The 8051-nt window shown below is 40.5% G+C and overlaps 1 long non-coding RNA gene across 2 annotated transcripts; it reads left to right on the top strand.

Moving 5' to 3' along the window:
• The first annotated feature begins 483 nt into the window (after positions 1-483).
• LOC118019201 lies at positions 484-7813 on the top strand. Of its 2 annotated transcripts, none has more exons than XR_004681620.1 (3): positions 484-544; positions 6282-6375; positions 7556-7813. It is a non-coding gene; the product is annotated as an uncharacterized LOC118019201 (long non-coding RNA). The 2 variants fall into 2 exon arrangements; XR_004681619.1 differs by lacking the exon at positions 484-544 and adding an exon at positions 876-1121.
• Positions 7814-8051: the final 238 nt, after the last annotated feature.

The following is an 8051-nucleotide window of genomic DNA, read 5'->3' as shown; positions in this document are numbered from 1 at the left end:
ACAGCCAAGTGGTGGTAACAAGAAAACCTGCCACTTCTGGACTACTTAGGAGGTGCCAGGCGCTCTGAGGAGCTCTTTAGAAGATTTCATCCTCACAAACCCAGGAGGCAGTATGATTATTCTGCTTTAACCCATGAGAGATCCAAAGGTTTCAGAGGTATCTGTCCTGTCCAAGATCCTGCGGTGGCAGAGCCGGGTTCTGCCCAGGGCTGCAGACTCCAGAGCCTGTGACTTCCCCATAGAAGGGGATGGGGACCGCTCATCAGAGACACACAAATAAGAGTGCACAGGGAGACCACATTATTCCTCAGACTCTCAGGTGAATTTGAACCAGCTTTAAGATATGGGGTGGGGGTGGGGGGACGGGGACATCCCTGCTTCTTGTCCAAATCCAAAGAGGAGATCCAAGGTTTCAGTCAGGAAGGCTCTTTTTTTAATCAATTGTTTTTTGTTTTCAGAACTAAGGTGGAAATGACCCAGTGAGGAAGGAAAATGAGCAAGGCCTGCCCTGGTCACATAATTAAAACATATATGCTGGCCAAAGGTACATCATTCCCCCACCCCTCCCTTCAGTGAGAGAAAGGCCCTTTCTGAACCGGAGGCCTATTAAAGCATTCCACTGGAGAATTCTCTGACCCTTCTGAAGGGACACTGTGAGAACCTTGTTCCTTAGAATGCAGTCACACAAAGGGTTTTGTGCAAATACCCAGCCATGATTCTATAAATGCAAAGAAGCATTAGGGATGGTATGTGAACAAAAGCTGGACAGAGGATGCACGCCCAGATGCTGAAGTTGGCCAGGTTGCAATCTGAATGATCTAATGTTTTCTGGCTCCTTCTTGCTTTGCTTTTCCAATTTGGTTTGAATATTTGCATTACTGTATTATTTTCCCTGTACAATTGCTGTTGTCTGTACACAATTAGGTCATTTTCCTAGTTGGGTGAGGACACGCTTCAGACGTGAGATGAACTACAGCTGGTAGCTGGTTCTCTCCTGGGATGTGCATTTAGATCCCCATCTAGTTGATCCGAAAGACTCTACCTGCACCCAAGATCCGAAAGTTTTAATGTAGGTCATTCAACCAAGTGGAAAGAACCACAGCATCCCTTTGTAATGGTGGGTAAGCACATCTTGTTTCTATAACTTTCGGGTTGATTTGCTGATCTAATCATGCTGTTCCTTGGGCCAAACTTAACCCTGTATCGTAATGCTCCAGACAAAAGAAAGGGCTGTTTCCTGGCGGCCTGTGGCTTCTTAGGTCTGTGGAAGTCTGCTAAAGTAGACCCTGAGCAAGGGAGAAGGGAAGGGAAGTACGAGGGTGAAGAGGATGGGCAAGCTGCCCCCAGAGGTGAACCCAGAAATGCACATAGATGTTCAAGCCAGTACAAGAGGTTGAACTTTGACCTAGGACTTTGAAGAGGGAATGAAAGGGGATCCCAGAGGAATGGAGGCTTATTTTGCAGATGAAAGCTGATTTGGGCCATGTTCACAAAGTGCTCTGCAATCCCTCACCGGTGTAAAATCTCACTGATACACATGCCTCTAATCCAGCTTTCTCACCTCTCTGGAATTTGTGGCCCTTTGGGCAAGGCCAGTGCTATATTTTATGTGTGTGATACCTTTAAAATAAGGTGGGGCCAAACAAATGGAAAGGACAGGCTGTGATTAAAGTCACCGGGGAAGCCCCCTGACTCTTAAAGTGCTTTGTAATCAGACATGACCACACTTAGCTCATCGAGTGCTGCATTCTGGCAGGACCATCTCTCTGGCTCAACCTTCTCATGGTTCCTGCTTGCTTCCTCTCCCCATTCCTGAGATCTGAATCTATGACGCTGACCTTGTTTCTCCTCCTTTCCTTTTTATCCAAATAATTCATTCATCATTTGTTTACTAGATATTTGATCACCTTCTGTGTCACATCTGTTCTAGATGCTGGAGTTACAACCAGTGAATAAGGAGTCTCTGCTCTCACAGAGCTCAGTCTAAAGAGGAACACTGACCACAAAGTGTGATAGGCATCATGTGAAGGGAAGCCCACTTCAAGCATTTAGCAGTGATTGAATCAGGATGCAGCTAAGACTCAAAGAGATGGTTCTCACAGATGGCTGATGACAGGATTGGAGCTAGAGAGACCATTCAGGAATCGAAGCCTGGCCTCCTGCCACCACTTCCTTCCTAAGGCTATCTGGAGTGCCACAGTCGGTCTTTTTTGGTCTTTTCATCCAGTTACACAGAGTTCACACTTAGCCTTCTCCCAAGACTATGCTATTCCCACCTCAGTAAAACGCTCATTTGTCACTAAAGCCAGATATGTGCCCTACCTCCGAGAACTGATGTGCTGATAAACTGAGCTGATAGATATAAAAGTGCTTTGAGAACTGCACTGCAATACAATTCTAAGTACTAAAGCTACTATCAAAGTAACATTTAGTTCCATCGACAAATCAGCCAAGGGATTAACCACTAGTTAATACCAGGTTCTGTGGGAGTGAAGCTATCGAAGCTATCTTCATGGATATAGTATGGCTCCATCCCTAAAGGAATTTATGACAAGCTGATGGTACAAAGGTAAAGAGAAAACAAAGTAGGCATTTACGGAGTGCATGTCATGTGGTTTTCCTTACAGTATCTCAAATAATCCTCACAGTCGTCTAGGGATATAGGCATTATTTTCTTCCTGGATGGAACGCCCTCCCCCAATCCCTGTCTGTTCAAGCACAATATAGCATAGTAGCTAAAAGCCCTGGATCAGGACTTAAACTGCTTGAATTCATATCCAGGCACTGCCAGTTGCTTTCTATATGACAGGGAACATTACTCAAATTCTCTATGCTTCAGTTGTAAAATTGAGATGCTAAGAATAGTATCTATCTTATGCCTTCTTGTAAGGATATCGTGACCATACATGTTAAGTACTTGCCACAGTGCTTGGTCCAGAGTAAGCATGAGATAAAAGGTAGGTATTATTATTATTATCCAGCTCCAAAACCTTTGTATCTGCAAAACCTTCCCAGATCCCCCATTAGAATTGGTCTCTTTTACCCCTACATCCTCTCATCACTGTGGGCATGCCTCTAAGCATATTTTTAAGTGTACCTGGTTATTAGTGTCTGATACAGAAAAACCAATAAAAATGTTGATGGTTGGATAAATGGATGTTTCTGTCTCCCAAAACTATATCACATGTTCATAGAAGGCAGAATATTGTGTTTCTAGCTATAAGACAGAACATCTGGATATCCTAGATAAAATATAACAAATATACTTTTAAATGCATAGTCAAACTCTCATGCAAATTAGGGAAATCCTCATTACACATGTGTGTACGCACACAGACTGGGATTCAAAATGGTAAATTACCACTGGAGCTCTGCTGCTTTGGGAAGCCTGTCTATCCCAGTGACTTTGAGGCTTGGTTTTAGGGGCATTATGGGAGACACGAGACCAGGCTTAGTGCCCTCAAAAGATGGAGAGTAGGAATAGCGAATTCTGCATAAAAGTGAGACTCACAAAAGGATACATACTAAATGAAAGAATAGACTAGAAAAAAAGCCTACCTATCTGCAATGAAGAGAAATGAGAAACTTTGTCTGTCTTAGCCTGGACTCATAAGATGTTAAAACACAATCTTTCCCTCACACAAGTGTAGGATTTGAAATTTATACTATCTGCATGGTCTGGGAAACTTCAGCTGTAAATTAGTTTAAATTGGCCCCAGGTTGGTAGCATACCAGGGCACCTGGCAGAAGCAGCTCTTTTGTGGAAGGACATTCCACAAGCTTCATGGGAGTCTAACAGATAAAGTTCCAGTGAACATAAGATCACAATTAAAATGATAACCACGCTAGGAAACACACAAGCTACCCTGAGTGAAAGCCAGTAGAAACCACAATGAACAGAATTAGACATTATATACCAAATATCAAGTGTTTAAAATGTTTAAAGCAATAGAAAGGGGAAACAAAAACATGAAAAAAAATAAACAGAATCTAAAAAGACCAGGCAGAATTGAGAAAAAGTCAAATACTACTTCTGAAAATAAAAAGGATAATTATTAAAATTAGAAACAGGAAGCAAGTACAATAGATACAGATAAAGAGAGAATTAGAGAACTGGAAGATAAATCTGAAGACATTACTCAGGATACAGCAAAAAAGGGGAAGGCAAAGAAATGGGAAACAAGATGTTAAAGAGGTCAGGAAAAAAAAAAAATAGAAATGTGAGAAAGGCAGTATTTAGAGAAAAAGGGCTAAAATACTTCCAGAATTAAGGGAAAGAAGTAGGCTTGTTTAATCTTTGAATCTAAAGCATCTGGCAAGTGCCTGGTACATAGTAGATGCCCAGTAAATGTTTGTTAAGTTGAACTGACACATGTGCTATAGCATTTGCTTGTCCATTACTTCATACACCTATTTATTTAAAAAATTCACCAGAGATACAGTTGTGAATGAAACAGACAAAATCCTTGTCTTTATTGACCTTGTGTTCTGGATGAAGAAGGCAAATAATAAACAAGTGAGCAAACTAATACTCAAGATCCTTTTTGATTATAAGAATGATATGAAGAAGTAAAAACGTTATTTAGGAGATATATTTGGACGAGGATTTCATTGAAGAAGTGAGACCTCAATGATAAAAAGTCCAGTGAAAGAACACATCCTAAGCAAAGTATATAGCAGTAAAAGGGCAATGAATGAAAAATAATGTGGCATTTTCAAGGAAGAGAAAGAAGCCAGTGTGTCTGGAGTTCCATGAGTGACATGGAGAGTGATATGAGATGTGATCTGAGAAGTGGGCAGGAGAAATGGGATTTTTTTTTTTTTTTTTTTTTCCTGAGAGCAGCAGGAAGTCATTGGAAGATTTTAAGTGTAGGAAGCAGTGTGCTCTGTTACCTTGGCCACTGTGTGGTGTGGGAATGGACTGTAGTGGGAAAAGAATGGAAGCAAGGAGCCTCATTGGTGATTTCAGTTGTCCAGGCATAAGATGACAGAAACTCAGACCAGGATGATGGCTGTGCATATGGAGAAAAGTGTTTGGATTTAGCTGTTTTTTGATGTAAAAGGTGAAGGAAAGAAAAGGAGGAATCATGCATGATTCCTATTTTTGGATTGAGCAATTAGGTGAAGCGTAGTGCCATTTTCCAAGATGGAGAAGAGTTCTACTCTTCTCGAGTAACACTTGGGTGGGGGTGAGGTGGGAACATGAAGCAGGAGTTCTGTTTTGGGCATGTTAAGCTTGAGAAGCTTATCAGACATCTAAGTAAACAGCTGTATATAAGAATATGGAGGAGCTCAGGAAAATGAGCCCCAAGTGAAGGAACGGTCATATATTGAGATGTAGGTTTCTTTCAAGATCTTCTTAATAGTGTAGGCTTGGACAGGGGTACACATAGGAGACTGACCACTTCCAGCTGCAGACCCTGTGGGAATAGTCAATGTAGCTCCAGAGTTCAGAAGACTCTGCCTGCCCAGTGTCCAACCCAGAGCGGAGCCTGGAGTCTTCCAGCCCCATCTAAACCCATTGCTTTTGGTAGCGGCTGTAGTTTTAAGCCAGTGTGCAGTCTGAAAGATGCCAAAAGACTGAGTACAGAAACGGCGTGGTGACAAACCTAAGTGGCTCTTGTGTGAGGAAGGGTGGAGAAGTCATCAGATAATCTAGCTCCCACCCACTCCCACCCACCAGCTCAGAGCATTGTATCTAAGAGATCCAAGGGAGTAGAGTCAAGAATATGACGCATCAGGAGGTACAAAGAAAAAGGAGATCCCAGCATGAGGTAATGACTGTAAAATGCCATAGCCCATTACATAAGCGAAAGTGAAACCTCTGAGGAACAAATAGACAAAGGGTATCATATTGATATAAAAATACAAGAAGCTCACTCTGTGGTTGCTGACACACATCACTGTGGAAACAAAACCATGTCCAAAGTGGCTATGGTTAAACTTGGAACCACATGACAGGAGCTTTAGGAAGTTCCAAAATAATCAAGAATAACTTGAACAAAGTAGCATTCTTCCCCAGGCTTATGGTTTTGAGAGAAGGGACGAGCATTCCTCTGGAGAGGAGGGACAGCAATTCAAGGGGTCAAAGTGACTCAAGGTTCATTTGAAAGAAGGAAATTACTGCATCCTTGGAAAAGGACCATCAGTTGACTGACACTAGTCAGGATTCACTCTCAAGTCCATGAGACTATAGTAGAATACTTTCCTTCTCAGCACTGCCCCCCACGTATGTATATATCCATCCTTACTGAGAAATCTGTCTTTTTTTTATTGCTCAGGAAAACCAAGACTATCACTTTAGTTCTGTACCTGATCATGTCCACTTGACCTTGGCCACTAGGAAACTCAGAACCAAATTAAGTAAAACTTAAGGTAAGCATGTAGCCTGTGTGGCAACTTCATTGTTGGCTTAATCTTGTTTTTATATCCTTATTTTTCTCTCATTCACCATTTTCTGATTTAAAAACAAAACAAAAACAGTGTATTTGACCTACAATGTATTTTGGAATAAAGTAGAATACAAATAAATAAACTTTCTGCCCAAACAAGGCAGCATGAAAAGCAGGCACCTGGTGGTATTATGCCATCCCAGTGAGCCAAAGAGGTTCTAATTACTGTCTGTTAGACACTCACGTCAGAATCATTAAGTTCATTAGATAGACAGGAATCTTGCTTCAGCCATAAACAAGATGACAAATTAAACATTCATGAACAAAAGAAGGAGGTATTCAAAGTAAGAAGGGCAGAGCCAATAAAAACAATCAAATGCGCAATTCTAATTCCTGTAGGGGGTGATTTCCACCCAGTCCAGGGTAAAGCTTCCAGGAGGAGCTCCTCTGGCCTGCCTGGGTGGTTCTCTTACAGAAACTTGGCTGTGTCCTGGGTATAGCTGGTCCCTCAGCTTTCACCTACTAGGATAGACCACAGTCTTGTCTAGACAAGTGGGTCAAAGCCTCTGGAAAGGTTACTTGGCCTGGTTTCTGATTATTTCTTTACATTTTAATAGTTTTTATTCATTTTTTGTTCTTTCTTAAATTACCAAAGTTATTCAACTTTTTTAAATTATAAAGGTAACACAAAGGCAATAAAAATTCAAGTAATATCAAAGACATAAAATAAAAAATCAAACTTCCCCTTCTTTACCTTGCATTCCATTGCTTCTCCCCATTCATCAAGAGTAACCAGCAATATCTGTTCAGTATGGATACTTCTGGATCTTTTCTATGCACATTCAGACATATTTACATATGTATACATATACTCATAAAGTTTATGTATAGCTTTGTGTTTTTTTAAAGAATTTTTTATTCACATTATTCTGTAACTTATTGTTTGCACTCATTAAAATATTGTGGATTCTACTTCTATTACATACATATCAACCACATTTTTTATAATGGCTCCTGAATGAATCATGAATCAGTAAAACTATACCATACTATATTCAGTCTATTAAGGAGCATTTACACTGTTTCTAATATTTGGATAGTACAAGTTAATGTCACAATGAACATTCTTATACTTGTATCTTTTTGCTGTTTTTCTTTCTAAGGAGAACTGCTGGATCAAGGGTGTGCATGTGTTAAATTTTGATAGGCACTGCCAAATTGCCTTCCAGGAAGATTGACCAATTTGCACTTCTACCAACTATGAAAGAGTACCCTTTGTTCACATTCTCATCCACAATGGAGAGTGCCAGTTTTTTAAATTTTGGCAGAACTGATTGACAAGAACACAGTACTTATTTTAATTTGTCTTTGGCCAGTAGTAAGGCTGATCATCATTTTTAGTCCTTCTTTTTACAATGGCTACAATGAAAGACAAAGTTGAAGGTGTGGTTTTGGCTTCTTTTTGATACAGATGACCATCAAAACAGTGATATTTTGAGCTACTGATCCCTATGAAGATCCACATGTGAATGTTACACATTTCCATGTCAGGAAAGTCAGTCATAACTGAACTTCTAAGGTCAAATTGTACCTGGTGTTTATTCTTGGATTCATTTAATGGCTTTGGTCCAAAGTACTGAAAGATGTCAGAACTGTATT

This window comes from Mirounga leonina, unplaced genomic scaffold (genome assembly GCF_011800145.1).
Source record: "Mirounga leonina isolate KUSES-001 unplaced genomic scaffold, KU_Mleo_1.0 Mir_173, whole genome shotgun sequence".
Taxonomy (NCBI): Eukaryota; Metazoa; Chordata; class Mammalia; order Carnivora; family Phocidae; genus Mirounga; species Mirounga leonina.
Note: the sequence above shows the minus strand (reverse complement) of the source record. Positions and strands in the feature narration are given on the sequence as shown.